This window comes from Paroedura picta, chromosome 1 (genome assembly GCF_049243985.1).
Source record: "Paroedura picta isolate Pp20150507F chromosome 1, Ppicta_v3.0, whole genome shotgun sequence".
In the NCBI taxonomy this organism is placed as follows: Eukaryota; Metazoa; Chordata; class Lepidosauria; order Squamata; family Gekkonidae; genus Paroedura; species Paroedura picta.
The window spans coordinates 37,094,404-37,109,034 of NC_135369.1; the positions used below are offsets into that span (position 1 = coordinate 37,094,404).

At 43.8% G+C, this 14,631-nt stretch overlaps 1 protein-coding gene across 4 annotated transcripts in view; it reads left to right on the forward strand.

The window, feature by feature from the left end:
• Positions 1 to 14,631, forward strand: part of RTN4 (reticulon 4) — a 118,806-nt gene that overhangs the window by 62,727 nt on the left and 41,448 nt on the right. The gene's annotated exons all lie outside the window — the stretch shown is intronic.

Genomic DNA, 14,631 nt, shown 5'->3' on the forward strand with positions numbered 1-14,631 from the left:
TCCAGCCGCCTGAAGATGGAGACTTTTGGGGAAGGGTTGCCAACCCCAGGTTAAGAAATTCCTGGAGATTTGGGGTGGAATTTAGGAAGTACAGAGTCTGAGGAGGGAAAGGAGTTCATGAGGAATATGATCCAGGCCACCTTCTGAAGCTGTTTTCTTCAGGAAGCTAAACAAGGTTGGCCGTGGTCAGCACTGGGATGGGAGATCAGCAAGGATGTCCAGGGTCGCTACTGCCCAGAGGCAGGCAATCGCAAGCCACCTTGGAGCGTCTATTGGTAGGAAAACACAGCTGCAGCAGGAAGAGTTAGACTGCTGCCCCACTGCTGCCCCAAAATTCTTCACAGACATCCCTACTGCCCCCAAATTCCTCACCACCCCCTTGGATCCTTCCACCATCCCGAGAGGGGGACATACTGCCCAATTTGGGAACCCGTAGTTTATTAGATTGCAGGGTCAGGGTGGATGCCATTTGCTGTAGAGAACTGCTAATGGCATAGGTGTGCACGCATATGTGTTCTTATCCCTTCCTACACCTGCCAGTTTTTTTCTCTCAGCAAAACTTCTTATTTTGTTAAAGGTTTGTGAGTGGTATTGTGGGGACGGATGGGGACAGGATTAAAATGCTCCTTTCAGTCTACTGATTTCTGCCACATGCTTATCTCTGTACTAGAGATGCAAGGGTAACATGGGCTGTGAACTTAATTTCCCTTAGTGTGTAGAGACCCTCTGTCTTTGTGCACCCTTTGGCACTCTCTTCCCCTTGCACAATACAAGCTTGTAATGGTGGCTCTATAGGCTTATTTTTCTGTCTCCAGGTTATCCCCTCGTTTTTTGTTTTTCTTACACACAGGATTCTCTGCAGCCTCACCTGTTTCTGTGATTCTATCTCTCAGTTACCTACCTTCTCTTTTGGCACCCTTTTTCCATTATTGCTTGCTCAGCTTTCTTCCTGCCTTCCTCATTGAATAAATTAGCATTTATTAAAGAAGATTTTCCCCACTCCTAGAGATGCACATCAGATGCCGGTGGGTCTGTACAGAATGGCTGTCTGCCTGCTGGAAGGAACAGATACCAACTCTACCACGTGCCTCTGAGTCATGCTTTCTCAACCAGGGCAGAGTCTGCACTTACTTTCTTTATTCCATTGTCAATCCTGTTGAATCCAGATCGCTTTGAACTCGGTTCTTCCTCCCCCCCCTCCCCATTGAAACAGGAAAGTCTTCTGCACGTGGTTAGGGTAGTTCAGAAGGGGGGAGGAAGCCAAGCCTCTTTCTTACTTTTCTTGAAGGGGGGGGGGAAGGAGCCAAGCAAGGAGCCTCTTTCTTTTCTTGGAGGGGGGGGGGAGAGGATTGAAAAAGGCAGAGGAGGGAGGGAAATCCAGGACCAACAGAAATTGAGAGAAATTAGGGGCTTCTCCTTTAAGGCAAGCGTGTCACATGACCAGGTGTAGCCTATCAGAGGTTCTCTACCATGGAGCTTTCTTTCCCAAATGGATATTCAGGATTAAAAGCAGTCTGAGAATATTGCACAATAAAGGTAGGGTCACACCGGATCAATCCTTCTTGCTGCAGAAGGAAATTTTAAATCGGCCAAAATCCAAACGGAAATCGCATTCTGTGTAGAGGGCAGGGACTGAATCGATCTGGGGTTGGAATAAAAGCTCCGTGCAGTTTACATCCAGGATTTTGTGAAACCTTGGGGTTTCTTGAGGGCCCTGGGAGGGTTTCCCAAATGGGTGGAAGTTAATTAATTTTTAATATATTTTTTAAATTTGTTAAACATTTATCATGTTGACCCACCCATTGCCTCCCAATATGGCCATTGATGAGCCTGGAGGGAGTGGGATGGGGAGTGGCCCTGGGTGGGTGTGTACACAGTTATGCTTCCCAGACATATTCGGCACCATCATGCCACCTCTGGGGTTTCTCGAAGCCCAGGGGAAGAATGAGAAATACTGATGGAGTGATTCAGACATTCTTGTAGTTCTGCTTGTGTTTTGGTAGGTTTGAACAGACCATAGATGTTCTCTCAAACAAAAAAAAATGCAAATAATGAGCATATACTGTTTCTCTGGGGGCAGCACAAATAGAAGGAACCACAACTTGTGTAAGCTTGCTTGTAAGGAGGCTATGAATACCATGTATATGTAATATGTAGTCAATAAATATTCAGCTTGATTTACCATGTGCTTCTGTGAATGCGTACTTTATTAGGATTGCTTCAGTAGACTGGCATGACTCCTGCAGTCTGTCATGAAGGAAGTTAATGGGGGTTATGCTGTTTTTATCCTTGGTTATAACAGAGTATTTCCCACTGAGCCATCATGATTTATGGATATCTTTTGGAAACTTTTTAATGTGTGTTTTAATCCTTTATTCTCTCTCTCTCTCTATATATATATAGAATATATTTTGTTTAGGAGATTTATAACTCTGAAGGGTTTAAGACACACATACGTATCAAAAAAAGAAAAAATACACAAACGCAAACATACAGTATATATAAAAGCAGTATTAACGCTGTCCTTCACCAAATAAAAAGATTTTAAGTACTCTTAAATATGGATAAACTGGATGGATTTTGCCCGGTACCCATATGTTAATGAAGATTGCTTCATGCAAACCTGATTAAAGAGAAGTTGCAAAATCAGGACGCCATGACAGAGAAGGCCCACTCTTGTAGCAGCTTCTACTCTCGCCCCTAAATGCAAAGGGTCACTTTGGGTAGACGGCTTCATTTGAGAAGGCAAGTATGTAAGCTGTATGCCATTTAAGGCTTTAAAGGTTAATAGCACTACTTTGAATTGGGCCTGAAACTGGAATCTTCCTATGCTCTTGAGCAGGGGTAGTCAAACTGCGGCCCTCCAGATGTCCATGGACTACAATTCCCAAGAGCCCCTGCCAGCATTTGCAGGGGTTTGACTACCCCTGCTCTTGAGGTACTAGCTAATAAGTATGCAACATTTGTAAAACCACTGTAACTGGGGCCACTTCATACTCCATGTATTCTGCAATCAAGAGATTAACTGTTATAAGGTATTTTCAGCTATCACTTCAAATGTCTTTGTGGGATGCTTTCATTAGAGTTGAACTGGATCCCAGGAAATGCTGTGCATTTAAACTATCAGTGGAGGGTCTAAATGATCCTATCATGGAAAAAAATTGTTGCAACTTTTGATGTCAGGCAACCAAATTTTGTTTGGTGGTGGTGGGGGATTAAAGTGAAAATATTTCTGTGTGCTAGACCCAACATTGGGGGGTGGGGGGGTCATTAGGCTCTAAATACCTCTGTGCTGTAACTGTCATCCCTAATTCCCGTTTGATCATCAAGTCATTTCATGTTAACAAGATTTGGGTCTACATTGCCACAATATCAAATTAGTAAAGTGCTTTCTGCAAACATAGAAGGGCTGAAACAGTTAATTTAATTTCAGATATTATGGGTCCTCACTGTAGTAATTATTTATATCTTTATCCAGGAATCTCCATGAATTTGCTGGAAATTATACTCATGTAAATTCAGGACTTCGTTATTAAACATCCTGGGAGAGAATCAGTATTCAAATATACTTTTCAAAAACTAAATGCTTTGGCTCTAGACTCTTTTCAATTCCTAGATGTTAACTTTAGAGGGTGGTGTTTAAGGAGTCATCGCTTTTTTTATCAAAGGCTGTGCGGAACACATCATATTACAAAAATCTAAATTCTTTAATTGACTGTAGAAAGATTTGATTCCCCTCCCCGTGAAATTCTAGTCTTGTATGTCATACTTCTTTTTGTCTTGCTTGTTTTCTCTGTACAGCTGTACATTCAATCATAGGAGCTCAATAGGCCAGGCACAGATTTTATTATTTATATACTAGTCTGGAAGCCTGTTACATCTAGGAATGCAACAGGCACTAGTGGTGGGCCCCCTCTGAAGATGCCACCACCGCCCTACCTGGTGTTCATGCTGGCGGCTGGAATGATAGCTCTGCAGCTGGTCGGCCTGGCACGTCTGCAGGCGAGAGGGTCAATCGGCTGTCGAGGCAGGACACTGCAGGAACGCCGTCTTTGGCAGGCAAGCAGGGTCTGGCCGTGAAGCTGGCTGAGCACCTTGCGGCCGACTGAGTGCCTCATGGTCCCCTTGACAGTGCCGCCACCTGGTGACCTGATTTTCTAGCTGGCGGCTGGGATGATGGCTCCACAGCTGGTTGGCCTGCCATGCGGCGGCTGAGCTGGAAGTCGTGCTGCTGGCTGGGCCAAGGGCTTTGCAGGTGGCCGGCCTGCCACGGCTACTGGGGCCCGGGTAGATCGGCAGCTGAGGCAGGGTACCAAAGAAGCACCCTCCTTGGCGAGCAGGCAGAGTCTGAGCAGGAGTCTACCTGAGCGCCTTGCAGCCAGCTTTTGGAGGCGAGTGCTCCAGGGACCAGCCCAATCTGATTTTGCTGGGTGCGCTCAGATTGGTCTGTGCAGGCGGAAGCGCAGGCTGGACACCCGGACATGTTCCAGACAGTGCTCCTCCTATAGGGCCGTTTTACAAATATTATAGCCATTAATGGTTAGGATATATTTTCTGTCTGTGAGAGCTAGGCTTTAGTGTGTTTGGGATTTCTGGCATCTCTTGATTCTGTGGACAGTTTGTTGCCATTATTGTGATTAACACATTGCTACCTTTGAAAGTCTGATGTCCTGTCCTTGCCTCAGAAGTTAGTTATGACTGGCAGCTTCTGTGTCTTCCCTTCACTTGGATTTTGTTATCCCGGAAATATGGGAGAGACCCTAATCCTGTAGTTGAGCATATACTTTGTATGTGTGCATGAGGCTCCCTTGCCTGACACTGCAGTAGGGAATGTAAAAATTAAATATTAAAACAAAACATAAAACGATCTCTCCTCCTTCAAGATTTTAATCTTAGACATCTCCAGTTAAAAACCAATTTCAGGTTCATGAATCTTCAAAAGACCATTTCAATTAGAATAAGCAGTCCTAAACTAGGCAAATGTTGCTTTTTGTGAAACACGTTTCAGGAGTCTACCTAATTGTCAAAACATTATTCAAGACTCTGCAACTGAATTTTCTCTGCTGTCTCTTGATCCTGATAATATTTGTATAGGCATCATCTTCAAAATATTGCTGCTTTTAAACAAAAGTCTCTTGACTATGTAAAGATTTGTAGATGGAAAGCTCCATGAGCTCATATCTAATTTTTACTGAAAGCCAGGAAATTTCCTGGGAATGATGATCAGTGCAGGAAGACTTTTGGGTAAGATGACCTTCAGTTTTCACGATGTTCCCTTGTTCAAGCACATTATATAAATGTAAACAATGCTCAGTGATAAAGATAGCTGTTAGACCTTTGTATGGCTTTATCTGTAATGTCTAGCAGCTGTTTCTAACAGTTCTCTATCAATTTTAATAGTGTTATTTGTATACTCTTCCTTAAATATCCCACTTTAAATGATTTCTTATTCCAGTTACTGTCAGACATATAAAAGTTTATTTTTATGCTATTTCTTATTTATTGTCTGTTCTTCTCACTGAGACTCAAGACAGGTTGTACAGAATGAGTCAAACACCACTGACAGAATAGGTCAATCAGTAAACACAGCAATGGCTTGGATTGCACAGATAGAGCTGAAACAACTTAAGCATTAATAAGATGCTTTCAACAATGCAGAATTTACATAGTAGGATCATATTTGCAGCAAGATACAGCATGTACTGTACACTGAAGAATAGTGCACAGTCGGGACGCTCTCTGATAAACTGTTTCAATTCATGGGTCCAGCAAACGTTTAAAGGACTGTAGTCTCTTTAAATGGGGTTTTCAGAGAGCAGCAAATATACCACAGCTGAGTGGTGGAAGCTCTCCTTGCCTTTCAGCTGTTCAAGGACCTTTTGTGGAGTTTCTTTAAAGTTTAAAGAAAACTGTGAAATGAGGAGCAGCCTGTCTGGGGTTGGCACTATTTCAACAGGAAAAGGCCCTGCCCGTTGGCTGGCAATCTGGGAGAGCCCAGGTACTCACCCACCCTTCTCTGTTACCCCTAGATGCCCCCTAGACCTCTCATTGGGAACTCATCCAGGGTGCTGGTGGCAGAGAACGGACAGCCAGCTGAGCGGATCAGTGGAGAAGATGGCCACAGTGAGCCATGAAGCAGAAGCAGCAGCAGCAGCAAGGCCATGGCCATTGGTTACAGCATCAATATAATGGCTGGGCTCATCCCAGGAACCCAGGACTGCGGAGGTGGAAGGAGGCCGCTTCAGCCCGGAGATGATGTGAGGAGATGGTCACCCAACAGTGACAACTAAACTGGGCTGAGAAAGAAGTGGGCTGGCCATGGGAAATGCCTAAACCACGCAGTCTCCACATGGGCTGGAGTGGTCTCCTTCCCTGCCAGCACCCCTAACCCTGGCTCCTGGGGTTGGCCCAGCTGCTGTACTGCTGCCACGGTGAGGCTTATTGCTGACTGTCTGTTCTCTGCTGCCAACTTCCTCCTTCCCCACTGGCCTTTAGGTGAATTCCCAATGGGAGTTTGGGGGTGGGGGCATCAAGAAACAGGAGAGGATGACTGAGTGCTCAGGCTCTCTCAGATTGCCAGGCAATGGACGAGGGCTTCACTTTAAACATTCCTGCCCCTGCTCAGCTGCTTTTGTGGCTTTCTGGTCTGGTCAAGAACCAGCACAAACCTCACAAACCATGACCATGAACCTATCATCCATTTTGGTTCTTGAACTGTGAACAGGACAAATTTGTCATGACTGTTGTTTCATCTCTTGTGCATGGTCCCTATCCCTTTATCAAAGCATCTTTATGTGATATTTTGACTGTCAACCAGTTATCGATCCACCTGACAGAATAAGGATCCATACCGCATTTTACCAACTTGTCAACAAGATTATCATATGGAATCTTATCAGAAGGTTTACTGAAATCCAGATAAACTATGTCCATGGCACTCCCCTGATCCAGCAAGGTAGTCACTTTCTCAAAAAAAGAGAAGGTTGGTCTGACATGATCTTGTGAAACCCGTGCTGTGTCTTAGAAATCACAGCTCCCTGTTCCAGCTGCTCAAGGACTGACTGTTTGATGATTTGTTCCAAAATTTTGCTAGCTGCAGATGTCAAGCTGACAAGGGGGAAGATGAGCTCCTGCCCTAATGTGACATTTCTGGGAGCTGAAACAGCCTGGCTCAACAGGGCAAAGAACATGTTCCCTCAGTCTCTTTTGGCTTCTGATCATGATCCCGGAAGAAGGCAGAAGATCCCTCCCCTGCACCATGGTCATGATCTGAATTGGGCTGCTGCACTTTTACATAAGAGTTCCCATCAGGGACTTGTAATATGGCTACAGGTTTCCATAGGGAACTTTTGTAAAGCATAATGTATAGTTTGGCCCAGAGTCAATCTTATTCCCTTTATGCTATTTATAGATTACTCTCACTAATGGTTAAGTGTTATTTTAAACCACTGAGTACTAAGTCATATGTCAGAAGGTACTGTTGCAGATCTTGTGTCATAGCGATCTACGGATCGCTACCCATTTGTGATGGTCCATGTGGGAACGAATGACATGTCCCTGAATACCATCGCTCCTATTAAAAAAGACTATCAAGATCTGGGGAGGAAGCTCAAGCAAATGGGGGCACAAGTGGTATTCTCTTCAATCTTGCCTGTCAAGGGAAGAGGAATGCGTCGGGAGAGGAAGATAATGGAGGTGAATCACTGGCTGCGTAGTTGGTGCCGGCAGGAGAGATTTGGTTTCTGGGACCATGGGATAGGCTTTCTTGAGGAAGGCCTACTAGCACCTGATGGACTGCACTTATCGAAACTGGGGAAGAATGTGTTTGGCAGGAACCTGGGGAGATTCATCAGGAGAGCTTTAAACTAAAGCCACTAGGGGAAGGAGACGATCAACATAGGGAGTGTATGGAAGGAAAACGATCGGAGGCAGCCCAACTGGCAAGGCCAGCTCATAGGGAACCAAAAGTAAAAGGATTCAGATGTCTTTATACTAACGCCCGAAGCATGGGCAATAAAAAGGAAGAGCTGGAACTTCTCATGCTGATGGAAAGGTATGATCTAGTAGGCATCACAGAAACTTGGTGGAATGATTCTCATGACTGGAATGTAATGGTGGATGGATATGAACTGTTCAGAAAAAACAGAATAGATCGAAGAGGTGGAGGAGTGGCACTGTATGTGAGGAAAGGGCTTACCTGACAGGAAATTCTAGTGGAGGAGAGCATATCTACAGTGGAAAGCATCTGGGTGAAAATAAGTGAGGGGAAAACAAACAGTGTGGTGGTTGGTGTCTGCTACCGACCGCCTGACCAACGAGAGGATGTGGATGCTGCACTTTGTGAGCAGCTTGAGAAAATATCCAAGTGGCAGGACCTTGTCATCATGGGTGACTTCAATTTCCCAGATGTGTGCTGGGAAACTAACTCTGCGAAGCGTCCTCAGTCATGCAAGTTTCTGACCTGCCTGGCTGACAATTTCATTTATCAAATGGTAGATGAACCCACAAGAGGTTCAGCCATACTGGACTTAATACTGACCAACAGGCAAGAGTTGGTGGATGAGGTGAAGGAGGTGGGGACCCTAGGGGCAAGTGACCATGTCCTCATAGAATTCCTTTTGAGATGGGGAGCCAAGGAAGCTTGTAGCCAGACGTGGATGTTGGATTTTCGTAGGGCAAACTTTAATAAACTCAGAGACATGATGAGTGTCATACCATGGACAAGAATGCTGGAAGGGAAGGGAGCATGTGAAGGGTGGGCGCTACTCAAACAGGAGCTATTGCATGCTCAATCAATGACTATCCCAGAAAGACGAAAACACTGCAGGAGCTCTAAGAAGCCTATTTGGATGAACAGAGAACTTCAAGAGGAACTAAGAAAGAAAAGGAAAATGTTCAGGAAATGGAGGGAAGGACAGAGCTCTAAAGAAGAGTACCTACAGGTTACTAGGCACTGTAGATCAATCATCAGAAAGGCCAAAGCTGAGAGTGAGCTAAGATTGGCCAGGGAAGCCCATTGTAACAAGAAAAGATTTTTCAGTTACGTGAGGAGCAAACGTAAAGTAAAGGAGGCAATAGGCCCACTGTTGGGTGCGGGTGGACAAACTCTAACGGAAGATGCAGAGAAAGCAGAAAGGCTTAGTGCCTATTTTACATCTGTTTTTTCCCACAGGTCAAAGTGTTTAGGCACATCTGGAGATGGCCATAGCCAAAGGACAGTGTCTGGGTGGCAGGTTAACATGGATAGAGAGGTTGTCGAGAGGCATTTAGCTGCACTGGATGAGTTCAAATCCCCTGGTCCAGATGAAATGCACCCGAGAGTACTCAAAGAACTTTCCAGAGAACTTGCACAGCCCTTGTCCATCATCTTCGGAACCTCTTTAAGGACTAGAGATGTCCCGGAGGACTGGAAGAGAGCAAATGTTATTCCGATCTTCAAAAAAGGGAGGAAGGATGACCCGGGAAACTACAGACCAGTGAGTCTGACCTCTGTTGTGGGGAAGATAATGGAGCAGATATTAACATTCATGCTTTTCTGTGATAGTTTTAGCATCTAAGCTTGGGTCCTATGAACAAGTTCCTCATGAGCTAAATAGTCTCTGTGTTTCCTAGTCTGCTAAAAATTGGTTTACATAAAGACCACTGGAAACCATTGCTCATCTTATATCTTCAAATGCAGCCCTACATGCTTCCTCTTCTGCTAAAAACTGTGTCTGCACAAGAGTTGCACTTACCTGTAACTGTTGTTCATCAGCATCTTCTATGTGGACACACATTGGAACTATGCTTGTGCAGCCTGGCTGTGGAGACTTTTTTTGCTCACTTAAAGCTCCTAAAAGGGCCATCCCATCCATTGGGAACCGCACTGACTTTTCTATCAGGCGCATCATATGTTCTGAGAGCAGGACGCTCCTCTCCCTCTGTTCCTTTTCACTGTCATGACATGCTGCTTGTTTAACTCCACTTTCTGAATAGTTTGGCCTAACTGATAATTGATTTTGTATGAGAGTTTGAGAGTATTATCTCCCTCCTTTTCTGGGGGATTGTAACATTGGAACCTCTTTTTCCTGGTTCTTGACTAAGATGGTTTCCAGGGCCATATTTAAGAAATATGTGAGGTGAAGATGCCCCACTATGATGACCATGAGTGCTGTCTCTTATGTCTGAGTGAAGCCTATAGCATTGGGGTATGCCTCATTCATCAGAAATTTACCACAAAGGCTAGATCTGACCATGCTTCACGCTTGAAGGGGTAGCATTGTGGGAAAGGCCCTGTCAGTGTCTTCAGAACATACATCAGCTCCAACTGTTCCAGTAGTGGCTCATCCTCTTCAACCAGGTCTGTTCCGGCTGTCCTGTCTACTACTGGTGTCATCGGTGACTCATCTGGTCATCATTGCAGCATTCTGTTGTGAGGTCCAGCACACATCTTTATTCACCCATCAGTGATTCCTTAAGGGGTTGATGAACATGTTTCCGCCCAAGCCTCTGAACTTGCTGCAGTGGTCCTTCTCGGTGGTGTTAGCTGCTCTGAGACTCCTTAGAGAAGAGAAAAGTGGGGTATAAAGATCAACTCTTATTAAGCGAGCTCCACATGCTCCAAAGTAGAGACTTTCTAGCGTGCACATAACTCTTTGATAGAGTACTACATCTGGAACTGTTTGAAATTTTCGTTTTCTGCTTTGCAATTTTATGCCAGTAAAGGTACTCTGAATCTGAGTACTACAAGTGCAGTTGTAGTATCTCCGGGAACAACAGCTTATGGCATTCAGTCAAAGCCAGAGTCACAGGTTATGTGTCCTGGTACATTCTGTAGTTTTACAATCTGGAAGAATGATAGGTTGAGCAAGTGTGGGACTTCCTAAAATCAGCTGTCTTCTTCTACTTATCTGTTTACTTCTGGCAGTATAAGTTACACATGAATTGAGGGTGGAATGTAAATAGGTTGGGACACTTATGGCAGCGAACCTGTTTATTCAGGAATAGCAAGCAAGAAGCAAAAAGTCAACACAATGAGTAGTTTGGCAGATACTCAAAATATTTTATATAAAGTTGATACTAGGATGGATCTTATATTGGTTCTAATTAACTAAGCTACTAAAATTTCAATTATAATTAGTAAAATGTTCTCATACCAGATGGTGGGTTTTCATGTAGGTGAAAGCAATTTAAAATTCCATCCTACTGTTTTAAAGTCTAAATTGGCTTTCCTCGTTAAGCAAAACCACATTAACTCACAACCTCTTCCCCAGCCCAATTATTAAGGGTAGTTCTGTCTTTGACCATCCTTGAGGAGGGGTGCCAAAATGTTAGTCAATTGGTACGTGTTTGTGAGGCATTAGCGAGATTTTTTGCAGATAAAATCTTGTCACTTCCCCAGAACCTCCCTTCTATTCTTGATACAGAAAAGGAACTGGAGGCCCCGTGGCCATCCCAGGGGGATACGTTTGATGGCTTCAGGTGGCTCTCAGAAACTGAAGTGGACAAGTTGCTGGGGTTGGTGAGGGTGACCACTTGCCCCCTCACGCCATGTCCGTCCAAGTTGCTCAAAATAAGAAAACATTGGATAGGAGGCCCCCTGGGAAATATTATCCATCTCTCCCTGTCTAGTGGGGAGTTCCTGGAGGCGCTAAAGGAGGCAGTGGTTTGTCCCTTACTAAAAAAAAACATCGCTGGACCTGCGGGACCCGTCCAGCTACCACCCACTTGTGTTCCTGGGCAAGGTGGCTGAAAAAGGCCGCAGTGCATGACACCCAGCTCTGTCTCCTCGTGGATGGCCACCCTGCCTCCCCTCCTCCCAGATACATTTACCAGATTTTGGAAATGATCGTTGGATGGTTAGAGCAGAGTCACCTGAAACTCAACCCCTCTAAGACAGATAGATAGAAAGGTGGCTGGGCAGGAATTGCAACTACCCACTCTGGCTGCTGTCAATGGAGTCCCGGGTTGCAGGTATAGCATGCTCGGCGTTTTTCCACCTTCAGCAGGCCAGCCTACTAGTGCCCTACCTGCTCTCAGACTGCCTAGCTACAGTGATTTCTGTAACTTGCTCTACATTGGCCTGCCCTTGTCTTTGATCTGGAAATTACAGCTGGTGCAAAATACAACTGCTAGGGTCCTCACAGGTATATGGAGGGCACATATCCAGCATCTGCATTGGTTGCCAGTTGTGGCTCAGATCAGATTCAAGGTTCTGGTATTAACCTTTAAGACCATCCACAGCTTAGTCCCTGCCTATCTGAGGGACCACTTGTTTCCTTATACCCCCTACAGTGTTCTTTGCTCTGCGAGTACTAATCTGCTTGTGGTCCCTGGACCAGGAGAAGCACACCTTGTATTGACCTGGGCCCTTTTTGGTCCTGACCCTGACCTGGTGGAGTGAGCTCCTAGAAGAGCTGAGGGCCCTGACAGAGCTGCCCAAGTTCCACATGGCCTGTAAAACTGTTTTGGGTTGAGGCTGGGGTTAGGAACAACAGGGTCCCCTCCTCTGGCCAACACGGTACCATCATGCGATCTTCCCATCCTATTACAATAGGCTGATAATAGGGGTGGAAGGGGGGACTATTCCGTCTTTTTGTGATTTATGTTTTTAAGGGGATTGGTTTTATTGGGGTTTTTATCTGTTTTATGTAACCCACCACGAGTCTACGGAAAGTGGTGGGACAGAAATAGAATATAAATAAAGTTCTATTTTGTTTTCTCTTTATAAGACAGTAGGCTAGTAGTGAGTTGAGAGACCTCAGCAAAGCATCCTTTTTTCCAGCTGTAACTTTATAGTTACAGTTATAAAATGTAGAATTCAGATCCGGCAGAATATTTAGCTATGCAGTTTTATACTGAATTCAGCATGAAATGAAACAGTAAAATATTTATGACAAAACTTGTGTCACTTCTTACCTCTTATGTTATGGTTCAGCTTCACAACACATATAGCTTTTCTTTCTTAACCAGGTCTTTGCCTTCTTGAGTAAGAATGAATACCAGTGTCCCTTAATTCTCAGTTGTTCAACTTGGGAACCTAAGCAATACTGTTTTCTGATCTTTTGTGTAGTTTAATGCTTGTACAGATCAAAGATTGGATCCATTTTGTGCTGGATGCTTTAGAATCAGATCAAAGATCTCTCTGTCCAAAAGCAGAGATGTTAAAAACCAAAGGATGTTTCAAAGTATTTCCTTTGGATATTTTAGTCATTTTAAGTCAAACAACTATTCATCTAACAATTTCCCCCCCTCCCGTTATATATTATCATAAATCCCTAAAAGTTGAGAATTAGGAACATTGTAATTGGTATAGCAAATCAAGATCTAAATCAGCATACTTCCCTTTCTACTTAATGCTTAGTGTAGAAGATTAATTAATGTTGCTGCTTTGAGTAGATTTAGTAATAAATGAAGGCTTATAATGAATCAGATTATTGGTAAGTTTAGTGTGCATTTCATCACCAGCTCTCCATGGTCTCAAGTGGAAGTCTTTCACATCACTTAACTACTTTATCTTTTTAAGTGGAGATGCCAGGGATGGAATCTAGGACCATCATCATGTAAAGTGGATACGCTACCATAGAACCACAGTTGTTCCCTAACATAGAGAAGTTTATATATTGTACATTTATAGTTGCTTACATACATACATGCACATAGATACATTTAAGGAGTTCTGTTTTGTTTGGGTGGCTTTCAGCATTTCCATATGGGTGGTATACCACTAAATAGTAGCTATGAAATGAATTTTGGTTGCTTAACATTTGTACCTCTGGCAGTGAAAGTGACCTCTTTGGACACATGCAGGTTTGGGGATCAAAGAGTAGAAGGAGAGGACCACATAGAATCCAACAAGCCTAAGGGTGTTGACGCAAGTTCAAATGTAGGCATTAACATTCAATGCTTCTTACCCAGCTCTTCAGCAGTTCTACACAGGTTCTGGCTTGTTCATACTCTTGACTACTTTCCCACCATTAACATTTTACCTAATTGAAAAGCCTGTCAGATTTCTCCTGCAGGGTACTGGTGTCCCTTGTAGAACACTTTTTCTTCCTGGATCAGTCAGAATATTTAGTGATTATTCTACTATTATATTTTTAAAATAATTGGTTTCCAGATAGGTGGCAAGATGTGAAATAGAACACATAAGGAACTTGACTGGAGGTTAATGGTTAAATCAAGGCACTCGTTTCTGTTTGTTTAAGTAATTTTCACCTTGGGAACTGCTTTGCAAAATTGATATTGAGGAATAGAGATGTTGGCCTGGATTGAGGATATGTGTATGAGCCTTGGGTTTTAGATTCTGAAACCTTGCTGAATGCTGATTTTGACCTCCTACAGTTCTTTGTATAGAAATCCATTTCTAATTTCCCAATCTCCACGTAGTGAACTTCATATGAAACTTCTGAACTGATGACGGTATTTTTGAAAAATTAATTTTAGTGATAAGTTTTGTTTGCAGTAAGCATTTCCATAGCAACATATTCAAAGGATAGATGACAAGGCAAGGTGGTAAAAATAGGGCTTTTAGTACTCCTGATTCGGGTAGGTAGCCTGATATAAGGAACGATGCAAAGCACTCCAGAATTCTCACTGTTCCATAGAAGAGAAAGTTGAGTTTTAGGTGACTTGAGAATAATAAGCAGAGGT